This window comes from Salvelinus alpinus, chromosome 32, assembly GCF_045679555.1.
Source record: "Salvelinus alpinus chromosome 32, SLU_Salpinus.1, whole genome shotgun sequence".
NCBI classification, from domain to species: domain Eukaryota; kingdom Metazoa; phylum Chordata; class Actinopteri; order Salmoniformes; family Salmonidae; genus Salvelinus; species Salvelinus alpinus.
Genome location: NC_092117.1, coordinates 6,917,233 through 6,932,514, shown reverse-complemented (window position 1 = coordinate 6,932,514; position 15,282 = coordinate 6,917,233). Strand labels below are relative to the sequence as shown.

Sequence of the window (15,282 nt, the reverse complement as noted above, 5' to 3'; positions counted from 1 at the left end):
GTATGGCATCATGCCAATTGCTGTGAACAGAACACAACCTCTCCCTCAGTTTGCATTCTCCACACACAAACACCTGCCAGGTGCATCTTCAGGATGTCAACAACCTTCTTTCTGGGCGCACCATGTCATATCAAAGATTCTAAAGGTTGTTAGTTTATTTCTCACCCAAAAGTGTGATCACTGCACTTTCTCCCGGCACAACAAAGTTTAAATGGGACAATGTCTGATTTTATTTATACATCAGAAAGAGTGCTTGAATAAATAATGATTTTACATTAGTTTGTTTGCATATTGTTTTTTTTTCTGGATATACAGTTTCAAAGTCCCAATTTTACACATTTTAGACAATGTTTGTCTATATTGAAAATTGGTTACCATTGACATAATTCTACGGGTGAAATGTCACCGTCAAAACAACAGTTAACACCAATGACTTGTGCCAGGTCTATGTAGGTAATTGAGAACTTACTCCAAGCCTTGCTTTTTAAGGAGACATGGGATGTCCGGTGAAATAAGACACAGGACATTGAAATAAGACAGAGGCGTGCAATGATTAGGTTATGGTACCGATATTCCAGAGGAGTTTCAACTGGGATATAAAACACATAACTACCCCTGGACAAATGAACTCAATTGCATATTTAAAGTGGTAATCAGTGAGTCGTCCATGACCCTAGGCTCACCCCGCTTCTTGTGTTGTTTATATATACACTATGTATGGTTGTGAGAGAGTGGGAGAGCGCAAAGCTGCGTGAGAGAACGCTTGGGCATGAGGGAGCTACTGAAGAATGCAAACAGCAGCTAGCTAGTTGTAGATAAACAGGTCTGGCAGCAGGGACATCGTTTTTAAGAAATGTTCTACTGAACAAGCGTCATCATCATTAGTATTGGATCTGGATCAACTCGACCCGAAAAGAGAAGTGAGAAAAAGAGGTCAGTGTTGGGTTTCGTTACAAATGAAATAACAAAAGAGTTGCGTCCTGGGGGGGGGTCACAGACGACTCACTAATTCCAGCTTTAAGGAGTTTTAAGATGCAATGTGAACATGATAAAACGCAAGTTAACCCTTAGCTACCAAGAACGATGGTCAACTGATAAATGGCTAAAACAGAAACTCAGAATATAACCAGATCAAAAACACCTTTGATCCAGAATCTTGTGTCACTTGTCACCTAACAAGAAATAAAAGACGTGTGTGTCAGCCCGGACATAACACACACCCCTAGAGGCAGGTAGAGCCCCATGAACACAGGAATGGGAGGATTCGAGGAGGGTAAAGAGGCCAACAATATCTTTCAATAGAGCTACGGGTGACAGGTGATCCGGGTAAGATGTAGCAGCATAGGTGGCTCAATGGATCTAGCTGTGTAAAGACCTCTATAGATTTCATCTGAATTAACTGATTCGTTTGCAAGTTGTAAAGTCACTTTTTGCAAAGAGCCTTTTAGGAGGAGCTGCTTGGCAAATTGAATGTGATGACGGCTGGCCTTTAATGAGGTAATGTACTCTCCAAAGTAAGGCCATGTTTACAGAGTAAAGTAAGCCTATGAAAATGGTCTGGCACTGTAGACCCTCTGTACAGCATTATATTAATGCTAATTTAATCTAATTCCTTCCCTATGCCAGCCAGACATAGAGCTTAAGCTGTCCATGTGTATGTTCCTGTCATCAGGTTGTGTGTATGTGGCCTGGTACATGGAGAAAGTGCTGCATCAGTTTTTGGGTTGGGACTGTGAGGCAGGCAGGGAGGTCTCCGCCTAGTTGCTTGATAGTGGAGGCTTCAGAGGGGTCTTTAGAGAGGTCCAGCAGCAAGGGTCTTGGTCCATCAGGGCCTTTACTGTTAATCTAGAGATGTATTCCAACAGATAAACATATTATTGTTACTATGAGGGGCAAAGAATTCTGTAGTGCAAAAACTAAATGAAACTGCTTCTTTTAAATTCTGTCATTGTAATGTACTTGGTGTAAAAGGGTTTGTATGTACACTATCGTTCAAAAGTTTGGGGTCACTCAGAAATGTCCTTGTTTTTGAAAGAAAAGCACTTTTTTAAAATTCCATTAAAATAACATCAAATTGATCAGAAATAGAGTGTAGACATTGTTAATGTTGTAAATGACTATTGTAGCTGGAAACGGCTGATTTTTTTATGGAATATCTACATAGGCGTACAGAGGCCCATTATCAGCAACCATCACTCCTGTGTTCCAATGGCACGTTGTGTTAGCTAATCCAAGTTTATCATTTAAAAGGCTAATTGATCATTAGAAAACCCTTTTGCAATTATGTTAGCATAGCTGAAAACAGTTTTTCTGATTAAAGAAGCAATAAAACTAGCCTTCTTTAGACTAGTTGAGTATCTGAAAGCATCAGCATTTGTTGGTTCGATTACAGGCTCAAAATGGCCAGAAACAAAGACCTTTCTTCTGAAACTTGTCAGTCTATTCTTGTTCTGAGAAATGAAGGCTATTCCATGCGAGAAATTGCCAAGAAACTGAAGATCTCGTACAATGCTGTGTACTACTTCCTTCACAGAACAGGACAAACTGGCACTAACCAGAATAGAAAGAGGAGTGTGAGGCCCCAGTGCACAACGGAGCAAGAGGACAGGTACATTAGAGTGTCTCGTTTGAGAAACAGAAACTTAACAAGTCCTCAACTGGCAGCTTCATTAAATAGTACCCGCAAAACATCAGTCTCAACGTCAACAGTTGCGACTCCGGGAGTTCCTCTGTCCACTGTCTGTGTTCTTTTGCCCATCTTTTATTTTTATTGGCCAGTCTGAGATATGGCTTTTCCTTTGCAACTCTGCCTAGAAGTCCCCCTATGGGGGAGGGAAACCCAACTCTAGGAGGGAGGGAAAGAATGAGGAATGTGGAGGTTTAGTGTACCTATACCGTGAAATTATAAAAAGACAACTATTCATTGACTGCATAGGTATCATCTCCTACAGGCTTTGTTGTAACTCACTCTGAGGTCTGATACAACTCTACCTGATATTCCTGTCTTCAGTTTTTTACTCACCTACACCTCTTCTCACTTGTGATTGCACAAGTTCCTCAGTTGTTGGTGGAGGAATGGGGTAGGACATTATTTCTTTATTGAAGACTCATCTCTTCAGTAGGTCCTATGATTGAGTGTAGTCTGGCCCAGGGGTGTGAAGGTGAACGCAAAGGCACTGGAGCGACGAACCGCCCTTGCTGTCTCTGCCTGGCCGGTTCCCCTCTCTCCACTGGGATTCTCTGCCTCTAACCCTATTACGGGGGCTGAGTCACTGGCTTACTGGTGCTCTTCCATGCCGTCCCTAGGAGGGGTGCGTCACTTGAGTGGGTTGAGTCACTGACGTGATCTTCCTGTCCGGGTTGGCGCCCCACTCGGGTTCGTGCCGTGGGGGAGATCTTCGTGGGCTATACTCAGCCTTGTCTCAGGGTAGTAAATTGGTGGTTTGAAGATATCCCTCTAGTGGTGTGGGGACTGTGCTTTGGAAAAGTGGGTGGGGTTATATCCTTCCTGGTTGGCCCTGTCCGGGGGTATCGTCGGACGGGGCCACAGTGTCTCCCGAACCCTCCTGTCTCAGCCTCCAGTATTTATGCTGCAATAGTTTGTTTCGGGGGTCTCTCTTTCTCTCTCTATCAGCCCTAGGACCATGCCTCAGGACTACCTGGCCTGATGATTCCTTGCTGTCCCCAGTCCACCTGGTCATGCTGCTGCTCCAGTTTCAACTGTTCTGCCTGCGGCTATGGACCACTGACCTGTTCACCGGACGTGCTACCTTGTCCCGGACCTGCTGTTTTCGACTCTCTATGTACTGTCTCTAACTCTGAATGGCTATTTACTCCTGAGGTGCTGACCTGTTGCACCCTCTACAACCACTGTGATTATTATTAGTTGACCCTGCTGGTCATCTATGAACGTTTTAACATCTTGGCCATGTACTGTTATAATCTCCACCCGGCACAGCCAGAAGAGGACTGGGCACCCCTCAGAGCATGGTTCCTCTCTAGGTTTCTTCCTAGGTTCCTGCCTTTCTAGAGATTTTTTCCTAGCCACCGTGCTTCTACATCTGCATTGCTTGCTGTTTGGTGGTTTGTATAGCACTTTCTGACATCGCTGATGTAAAAAGGGCTTTATAAATACATTTGATTGATTGATTGATTGATTGATTGATTGATTGGAGTCCAAGTCTTCTAGGGTCTTCGGGCCGTAGGGTTCTACTCCCTGGCATCCCACCACCAGATTCCAACCGCTTCCTCAAAATCTTGCATTGTAGGTCTGGAATGTATCAATATGTCTTCTTAGTCTTTAGTGAGTAGACACTCCAACGTTTTGCATTTTTTTCATACAGTCTTCTATAGCTATAAGTCAACATAATTTGAGAGTATGCATTGTGTTGTAAAATTTTTAAAAGTTACATTCAAGGACAATCAGTAAGGTCACAGATCTTGCAATCTGAGTACAACAGAAGACATAAGGTTGTGCATCACCTCCCTCAATGGTTTAGAGAAATGAGATTGGAAGGTTTACAATACACTGCAAATACACTTAGAAGTTCCTGTTTATATTCAATGACAAAAAATGTTCTTGCATGTGTCCTTGCCTACTTCTTAAATCACATGGTAGAAGAAGGTCCAGGGTCATTCCCTTCTGACCCTCTTCTCCAATAGGTTTTGAAAAGGAGACAAGGAGAGAGGATGTAAGCAATTCAGGAAATGTTCATTTAGAAAGACCCTGTGTTTGGCCAACGTTTGAGTGCGAACAGGTGCGTGGGGCAGACATGAAAAGTTATAAGTTATGTTGTTCAAAACTTCCTTCTCTAACCTATTGACTTCAAATAACGCCGCAGCCCGTCTGGTGTTCAACTTTCCCAAGTTCTCTCACGTCACCCCGCTCCTCCGCTCTCTCCACTGGCTTCCAGTTGAAGCTCGCATCCGTTACAAGACCATGGTGCTTGCCTACGGAGCTGTGAGGGGAGCGGCACCTCCGTACCTTCAGGCTCTGATCAGGCCCTACACCCAAACAAGGGCACTGCGTTCATCCACCTCTGGCCTGCTCGCCTCCCTACCTCTGAGGAAGTACAGTTCCCGCTCAGCCCAGTCAAAACTGTTCGCTGCTCTGGCACCCCAATGGTGGAACAAACTCCCTCACGACGCCAGGTCAGCGGAGTCAATCACCACCTTCCGGAGACACCTGAAACCCCACCTCTTTAAGGAATACCTAGGATAGGATAAAGTAATCCTTCTAACCCCCCCCCCCCCCCTTAAAAGAGTTAGATGCACTATTGTAAAGTGGTTGTTCCACTGGATATCATAAGGTGAATGCACCAATTTGTAAGTCGCTCTGGATAAGAGCGTCTGCTAAATGACTTAAATGTAAATGTAAATGTAAATAGAGTGGGGACATTCATCTTGGTTCCATCTGCGTTCTGCCTGGCTGATCTGTCCGTTTGGAAGTTGTAATCTAGTGCTGCCAGGAGTGTTCTGGCCTCAGACTGGTTGTGAAAAGGAAAAATGCTTTCTGGCATACATCAGAATATGGTTCTGATAGGACTCAAGATCAGCTGTTGATCTGTAAAAAAATTATTAAAAAAAGACACAAAAAAGAACACAGAAGTCATAATGAATACGTCATGAAATCAACTAAATTGTAATCCTCCTTCAGCTGTGTGCATGGCAAACATCACCCTAATGCAGGGTTTCCCAACCATCTGCTCTGTGACCAATAGACCAATATATTTGTATGCATTTCCTGGTGGTCCCCGAGGACAGTAATACATAATGGACCATTATCTGTAACCAATTACTAAATAGGGTGAAGGATTCTTGAGAAAATATGTAACCCACCCGAAGTTCAGGTATTTATGAAGATTCTTCAGCCACCTTGCGTTGAGGATGATGTCTGTGAGAGCCTGATGTGCTGGGGAGAACTTTTTGATCCATTCCATGGTTTGGTTGTTCCCCAGGAAGTCATGTTCACAATGTCCCAGTGTCCATGTGTGTTCATTCACCACATGGTGAATAACACCTCTCTACATGTCCTGAAACATACAATAGCAATGCATGCATTTTTTCAATAATTAGTGTCATTGCCTATTGCAGATATGATTTCAGCAACTCAGGGACGAGTGCAAGCTCACAACTAAGCACAATACAGTAAGTACATCATCTCTCAAACATAACACAAATGACAGGAATAGACAATACAAGGTGAATATGACAACAAACTCCTCGTATGTGCCCGCCCTTTTGCAGCACCACAGGATTAGTTCTGTGCTGTCTAGATATGATAACAATTACAACACTGTAGCAACATCGTCACATCATAAAAGTAAAAAAATATATACTGTGATATCTATCATTACATACTTCCTAAATGGATTTTCTTGGCCAGGTTCTTGACTCCATGCCACATATAGAGAGTGTGTTGTATTCCGCTGTCTTTATATATGAGAAATATACACAGTACCAGTCAAAAGTTTAGACACACCTACTCATTCAAGGGTTTTTCTTTATTTTGACTATGTTCTACATTGTAGAATAATAGTGAAGACATCAAAACTATTAAATAACACATATGGAATCATGTAGTAACCAAAAAAAGTGTTAAACAAATCAAAATATATTTAAAATGTTTGATTCTTCAAAGTAGCCACCCTTTGCCTTGATGACAGCTTTGCACACTCTTGACATTCTCTCAACCAGCTTCATGAGGTAGTCACCTGGAATGCATTTAAATTAACAGGGGATCCTTGTTAAAAGTTAATTTGTGGAATTTCTTTCCTTCTTAATGCCTTTGAACAATGAGTTGTGTTGTGACAAGGTAGGGGTGGTATACAGAAGATAGCCCTGTTTGGTAAAAGACCAAGTCCATATTATGGCAAGAACAGCTCAAATAAGCAAAGAGAAACGACAATCCATCATTACTTTAAGACATGAAGGTCAGTCAATCCGGAAAATTTCAAGAACTTTGAAAGTTTCTTCAAGTGCAGTCACAAAAACCATCAAGCTCTATGATGAAACTGGCTCTCATGAGGACCGCCACAGGAAAGGAAGACCCAGAGTCACCTCTGCAGCAGAGGATAAGTTCATTAGAGTTACCAGCCTCAGAAATTGCAGTCCAAATAAATGCTTCACAGAGTTCAAGTAACAGACACATCTCAACGTCAACTGTTCAGAGGAGACTGCGTGAATCAGGCCTTCATGGTCGAATTGCTGCAAAGAAACCACTACTAAAGGACACAAATAATAAGAAGAGACTTGCTTGGGCCAAGAAACAGGAGCAATGGACATTAGACTGGTGGAAATCTGTCATTTGATGAGTACAAATTTGAGATGTTTGGTTCCAACCGCCGTGTATTTGTGAGACGTAGAGTAGGTGAACGGATGATCTCCGCATGTATGGTTCCCACCATGAGGCATGGAGGAGGAGGTGTGATTGTGTGCGGGTGCTTTGCTGGTGACACTGTCAGTGATTTATTTAGAATTCAATGCTGTTGGAAAAGCATTCCAGGTGAATCTGGTTGAGAGAATGCCAGAGTGTGCCTCGTGAGGTATTGGTTGGTCTCATAAAGGCAAGGTAACCATACTGTCGAGCATCATTACAGCTGCTAACGTTACAGCCGAGCGTCATTATAGTTCTATCACTCTCAAACAGAGAAATGCACATGAAACGTTAGCTAGCCGCCATTGCAAAATGTAAATACGTTCTAAAATGTAAGTTCATTCTAAATGATAATGACTCTCAAAAACACACATGCTTATGTCAATATCCTGACTGGTTTTATAACGTAAATACCATGTACACCTTAGTTACTTATGAAGAGCGCCATATAATTTAGATAGCATAAAGCTAACCCGGATTCTCCATTCATAAACATCACAGCTGACATTAGCTAGCTAGCTAGCTACTGTAGCTGGCGCAATGTCTTGGTACTGCAACCTGTCAAGCAGAAAACAGGCCATCTCTGCATCCGACTTCAGCCCTTTAAGGGCCATAACTTCTCTCCAGCGATTAAAATTGTTACCTATATTTGCTCTTTTTGGCACATTTATCCGCAACCAGTGGGGCTGGCTGCTTGCCTAAAAAATCCAGCATTGTTGATTGCGCTCGGAAGAAGATGATCAGGCCTCAGAGTGACGCTGCTCAAAGAGGGAAGGTGCAGCCCTCCAATTTGAAAACAAGAGAGCACCGTCTTAGGTTGACCATCAGAAAAACGGAAATTATGAATGCAATTCATAATTTGCCCAAAGCATTTTCTTTTTTCTTTTTTGGGGGGTGAAACACTATCATTCCACTATTACTGCAGATATATTATGGACATTTTATCACATAATGCAAAAATTCTACATAATGCTCCTTTAAATAAATGTTTTTAAAAACGATTTTATGCATTTTCTTGATTTAGTGGCACAGATACTTGCATGCATTTTAGAACAAACAGGATATTCCAAAAATGTAAGAAAATGTATAGTTGAATCTCCTAAAACTAGATGAGGACAACGTTAGTGTTTCATTTGATCTATTCAGGCACAAAGACCTACTTTACTGAGTGTGTTTGAGACTAGTACTAAGTGAATGTTAGAGTTGTGTGAGTGTTGAAGTTAGGTGTTAAGAGATTGACATTTGGATAAGTGGTAAGCTGAAGTTCAAACAAACGACGGAAATGTGGATAATAAGAGAATTGAAATTTGCATAATAAGATATATTATTAGTACTGAGTGGTTGGAGTGATTAGATAGTAAGTTTCAATATATAACGTTATCTAGGGGTTCCGTCCACCACCGCCCATCGTAGTCTGTGACTACTAGTAATAGCACGAGGTGTTATTGAGCACGGGGTGTTGTTTTATATGTACAGGAAGTAGCGGCAAGTCTATAGGCATTTCTGGGAATTGTCTATGTGGTCTGGGACCACTGTACCATAGTTCTGTGAGGCTAGAGTGTACCATATTCTTTGCAAGGCTATCGAACCATTGAAGATACATATGGAGTGGTGTAGATGTGAATACCTAAGATTTAGAATGTTATATAGGGATTCTGTATGATGTGAAAGAGGTGCATGTCTGAATGAATACCCCAACAGTTCCGTGTCGTTTTTCGATCTATAACGTTATCTAGGGGTTCTGTGAACCACCACCCGTCGATCTACAGGTAATGAGCACTGACAGGAGAAGCCATTGAAAAGTTTGAGAGGATAACAGTTGATACGGGTAAGGGCTGTTCATTAATGCCACCTGACACAGATTTCCTCGAGAAGATGATACAGTTGAAGTCGGAAGTTTACATACAACTTAGCCAAATACATTTAAACTCAGTTTTTAACAATTAGCCTATTGGAAGTATGCTTGGGTCATTGTCCATTTGGAAGACCCATTTGCGACTAAGCTTTAACTTCCTGACTGATGTCTTGAGATGTTGCTTCAATATATCCACATAATTTTCCTTCTCATGATGCCATCTATTTTGTGAAGTGCACCAGTCCCTCCTGCAACAAAGCACCCCCACAACATGATGCTGCCACCCCCGTGCTTCACGGTTGGGATGGTGTTCTTCGGCTTGTAAGCCTCCCCCTTTTTCCTCCAAACATAACAATGGTCATTATGGCCAAACAGTTCTATTTTTGTTTCATCAGACCAGAGAACATTTCTTCAAAAAGTACAATCTTTGTCCCCATGTGCAGATGCAAACCATAGTCTGGCTTTTTTATGGCGGTTTTGGAGCAGTGGCTTCTTCCTTGCTGAGCGGCCTTTCAGGTTATGTTAATATTAGACTCATTTTACTATGGATATAGATACTTTTGTACTTGTTTCCTCCAGCATCTTCACAGGGTCCTTTGCTGTTGTTCTGGGATTGATTTGCACTTTTCGCACCAAAGTACGTTCATCTCTAGGAGACAGAACGCATCTCCTTCCTGAGTGGTATGATGGCTGCATGGTCCCATGGTGTTTATACTTGCGTAGTGTTGTTTGTACAGATGAACGTGGTACCTTCAGGCATTTGGAAATTTCTATAGTATAATGGGTTACTAGAGATTTGATAAAGTAACACTGGAAAAAATGATAATAATATACAACTTGCATACCCACACGTAGATGTATGTAAGGGGTGCAAAAGTATTCTGAGAAATGTTCAGTGTGGTCCCTTTATGGATAATTTGATAAAAGTAAGGTTAAATAATTGTATGACTGCCTAAAGGGTCTGGGAAATAAAGTCTCAGACAAAGATTGGCGCATATCCACTTTTGGTAAATGTACAGGACTTAACTTAACCCTAACCAATAAAACTATAGATGATAACTAACCTTAAGGCCCAGTCTATCCTGTCTCAGGTGCCAGACTTATTATGAACAGAACACTCCATCTACAGTGGGTTGATAGGCAGTGCTAGCCCCGTTTTAATAGACTTGATCCCAGAAAGAAACCCGAGTCTAGAGAGCTATCTCAAAAAGGAAGCTCCCTCCAAAGTTTCTCTCTTCCCTTCTGAATTAGCAGATATATTTTATAAATTTGGCGCATTACATGTTAATCTTAAAATAATAGACATTTAATAAGTGTGAAGCAGAAAGTGAATATCCAACAGAAATGAATAATAAATATTATAAGTAACATTGTTAGGGTAGACTAAAATGCCAACAATGACGTCCAATTTGGAGAAAGTTATCATGTTTGTTTTGTTTGTTTTAAACCCTTACAAGAGAGTGATCCATGTGTATTAGCAGTAGTAATTGAGAGGGTCTTCCTATTGGGAAGAAAGGGTCCTAGTTGAAGAAAACAGAAATGGAGACTAGTGAGAGTAACAAAGTGAATGGCAATATTAGTGGCTTTCAGATAGCACTCTAATAATGCCACATTTTAGTAATTTGAAGAAGCTGAAGTTTCAATACAAAGTTGCATTACGAACAGATGGACTGATATTAAATTAGAGGCTGCCATCTGGTGTTTGGGTTAGAGATAAGCTTCCTGTGGACAAATAGATACGCCGCCAGTGAAAATAAGTGGTACTCACTGAACTCAGAGGCTGTAAGGGACACATTGGGACAGAGGTATGAGTAATTGAATAAGAGACGTTTTTTGACAATTTTCAATGATTATTACTCAATTATATAATTTTGGTAACACCAGTAATTTAAGTAAGAAGGTAATGTCATCTAAAACAATAATCTGTTTTCGATACGTGGAACTGTGTCCAAAATTGAAATAAATCCAAGTAAATGTTTAGGTACCGAGTATTGAGCTGATAAGCCAGCGCCTACTTTTTGAAGGACCTAGCAGATTTCTTAAACAACAGGTTTCATATTTTGACTAGTTGATGTCAAAGGGGCAGTCAGCACAGGACATATGTCAATGTAACAAGTCAAAATGATAAGATTACAAGAAACGGGCTCTGGGAAGCTTTACTTTAGAAAGTGCCTATGTTGCTTAACAGGACACTGTATCTGAAGTACAATTCTGTATATGCATGGTTTTATCAAGACTTCCTGCCCAAGATGCAGTAAGCTCGATTAAGATTTTTTGGACACAGTTCCAAATTAAGTAAGGCTTGGCCATTTTGTTTGTTTGTTGTTTTTTACCCTACATTTTACCACACATGCCAGCACCCACACACAACCCACCTGTTATGAATATTTGTCATTTGTGTTAGTACCGTGTTTGATTTATTGTGTTGGGTCTTTATATTTGGTTTTAGTGGGTTCTTCATAGGTTGGGGAAAAAATGCACCTTAAAGGGCACACAAATAAAATTTTCTGAAGTTTCTATTTTCCGGATTTTGGTTGCACACATGCAAATACTCCTGATAAGAAATGTACTGAAAAACCCAATGTAAACCTGGTACAGAAATGTTTGAAATGTCTTTGGATAATGAGTCTGAATATAGGGAAAGAAAAGGCAAAGACATATTCACTTACTGGGGTTGAATGACCTCATTAAGGCTAGAGATATTGGGTGAGATTTAAATGTAATATGTAAACACTGCTAATTAGGAAGAAGTTTATAATTGATCAATAGTCCTATGTGTGATTCAGACCACGAGAAGGAGAGAGTGCTGCCCCCGAATGAGGGAAACCTGTCTCTAGTCTATTTTACTATGCCTTGAATGACCTTATGGGATACAATTATTTCCTTCTGGAGTTATCAAGGGTTGTAATTCAATTTTGATTTGTTCTGCTGATTAGTACAAATGGTATTTAACTGGCAGTATTGTTGTTTTTTGGACGCATGAATCCCGATGTGAGTCATGTGTCCAAAGGGGGAATTACCAGTCCCCTGGAGCCCTTTGGTAAATATGCAAATGTATTTTGTTTACATGCCTGCCTGTAAAAGGAAAACATATATGTTGGTAATGGTTGACAGTTACTCCAAATGGATAGAAGTTTTCCCTGGGTCAAACACTTTCTTGCAATTATCTAGTAATGTCTCTGTACTACAGAATGTATTAGATTGTTGCGTTTGTGGATTGTTACCAGACAGTGCTGAGACTATGCCATTACTTGCTATACCCCTCGGTGCGTATGAAATATTGATGTGGACCAAAGCAGGTAACCTTACAGAAAGAGAGCTTGATTGGGTTAAGGATAAGTTGTTTTATATGAAGAAGTGTATTGCTGTTGTTGTTTTTTTGTAACACAAATCGCACCAGTTTGTGTCTGCAGGATTAGCCCTCTAACTCCCTGACCCTGTATCTCTGCGGTGAGGTCGCCAATGTGATAGGGGAGGAGAAGCCTATTTTCAAAAATGGTTTCAACAGTGCGTTGTTATTCTCTTTGACATTTGTTTTAGACATTTGTATTAAGAATATTGGTGGTAGTAATAATTTGTCATACAGTGAATAGTTTGTCTGGATTTCCTGAATCAGAAATACCCTTAACTAAACTGTTGTTCTGATCTGTCCTCTCTCGAGGTTAAGGCGAAGGTGACCACAGATGGTATCTATCAAGACTTCATGGAAGGGATAATTAGACCGAGTGAGCCTCACCCCCTCTAACCGGCTGAAGTGATGGCAACAATGGCATTCACTATGGCCCTGTCCTTCACCACTTCTACTGGAGACCAGAGTCCGAGTCAGCAACCTGTACACAGCATCCAGTCTAAGCTATCAACTGCTTTTTCTCTCAGGAGTGCGGCATGAGTCCACGTGGAGAGGACATAGAGAGAGATCCCGTCCAAACATCTCTCATGGTTCTGTGTACTGGTCGGAAAATGGACAAGACATAATGGACTGTAAAGGATGGTGGCAGCTCAGGTGAGAGATTCGTCTGCTTGGGAAAATCAGATTATTCCCCCGATATTGAAATTGGAACATAATAAAGGGCCATCTACATTGAACATGTGCCATTGGTAGGACGAACTGAAACACTATCTGAAAAAGAAAATGAAGAAACGCAAGAAAAATGAATGCCGGGGAGAGGGTGGTCAACCGTGCCCATAATTGATTTAGACTTGTCCAAAATTGTTTATTTGGGGTATCAGGTTGATTGTGGAGGTCTGCACACTGCGAAATTCATAGTAATTTAGACAAAAAATGCATTGAGATACCAATTTGTCATTAACATGCCAATCACAACAAAAGCTCCATCTGAAATGTCATTGCCAGAATCCATAAATGAAATTGTCTGTGGTTTTATGAAGCGTATGTGTAACTGTATCATTCTACTGCAATGGTTTTACAAGTAAGGGCTATGGAATTACAATCAGTTACTAGTTGGATTGTACAACCCAGAATGAAGGGTTTGAAAGTGTCTGTGGTTTTGTGCATTGATTTTGTTTACTTATTATGTATTTTGATAGAAGCTCCTTTGATAGAAGCTATAATCTGACGCTTACCTTAAAATGTAATGATAATTATCACATAGTGATAAAAGCAGGGAATGTGAGGGAAAATGTTGTCTGAAGAGGTAGCATTGAATTGTACACAGCATCTCCTTTCCCTCTATCTTGGTTCATGCAGGTGACTGTGACCTCCTCCTCAGACCAATTGACAGTACACCCAGGACATTGTTCTGGGAATCAAAAGGAATATCTCAGTTTCAAGGTCTCAGCTTGGAGAGAAGCCGCCTTGTGAGGTATTGGTCGACCACATACAGGAACCAAATGTTGATGAATTAATTATGAATATTGTAAATCATGCAAATATAACTTGTCTGTGTAAGCAGTATATAAGAGAACGAGACTGCCCCAACTGTACTATGGTGCATTAAGTTTGTTGGAACCTCTCCAGCTTGCTGATAATAAATAACTTCTCATTTAATATTGACTCCAGCTGCCCCTGGTGGTAATTTCCACGACAACAAGATAATCCATCCACCTGACAGGTGTGGCATATCAAGAAGCTGACAAAACAGCATGATCATTACACAGGTGAACCTTCTGCTGGGGACAATAAAAGACCACTCCTAAAATGTGCGGATTTGTCACACAACACAATGCCACAGATGTCTCAAGTTGAGGGAGCGTGCAATTGGCATGCTGACTGCAGGAATGTCCACCAAAGCTGTTGCCAGAGAATTTAATGTTAATTTCTCTACCGTAAGCCACCGCCGGCATCGTTTTAGAGAATTTGGAAGTACATCCAAACGGCCTCACAACCGCAGATTACGTGTACGGCGTCATTTATTATTTATTTTTTTTAACTTAGAAACTGCACTGTTGGTTAGAGCCTGTAAGTAAGCATTTCACTGTAAGGTCTACACCTGTTGTATTCAGCGCACGTGACAAATAAACTTTGATTTGGGCGATCGGTTTGCTGATGTCAACCATGTTAACAGAGTGCCCCATGGTGGTGGTGGTGGAATGGTATGGGCAGGCATAAGCTACGGACAATGAACACAATTTAATTTTATCGATGGTCATTTGAATGCAGAGATACCGACGCCCATTGTCGTGCCGTTCGTCCGCCGCCATCGCCTCATGTTTCAACATGATAATGCACAGCCCCATGACGCAAGGATCTGTACACAATTCCTGGAGACTGAAAATGTCCCAGTTCTTCCATGGCCTCCATACTCACCAGACATGTCATCCATTGAGCATGTTTGGGATGCTCTGGATCGGAGTGTTCCAGTTCACGCCAATATTCAGCAACTTTCACAGCCAGTGAAGAGGAGTGGGACAGCATTCCACAGGCCATAACCAGTAGCCTGATCAACTCTATGCGAAGGAGATGTGTCGTGCTGCAAATGGTGGTCACCACAGATACTGACTGGTTTTCTGATCCACGCCCCTACCCTTTTTTTTAAAGGTATCTCTGACCAACAGTATTCCCAGTCATATGAAATCCATAGATTAAGGCCTA

General features: G+C 41.3%; 1 long non-coding RNA gene across 1 annotated transcript; it reads left to right on the top strand.

The window, feature by feature from the left end:
- The first annotated feature begins 755 nt into the window (after positions 1-755).
- LOC139562077 (uncharacterized) lies at positions 756-14,244 on the top strand. Its single transcript, XR_011672297.1, has 2 exons — positions 756-933; positions 12,892-14,244. It is a non-coding gene; the product is annotated as an uncharacterized lncRNA (long non-coding RNA).
- Positions 14,245-15,282: the final 1,038 nt, after the last annotated feature.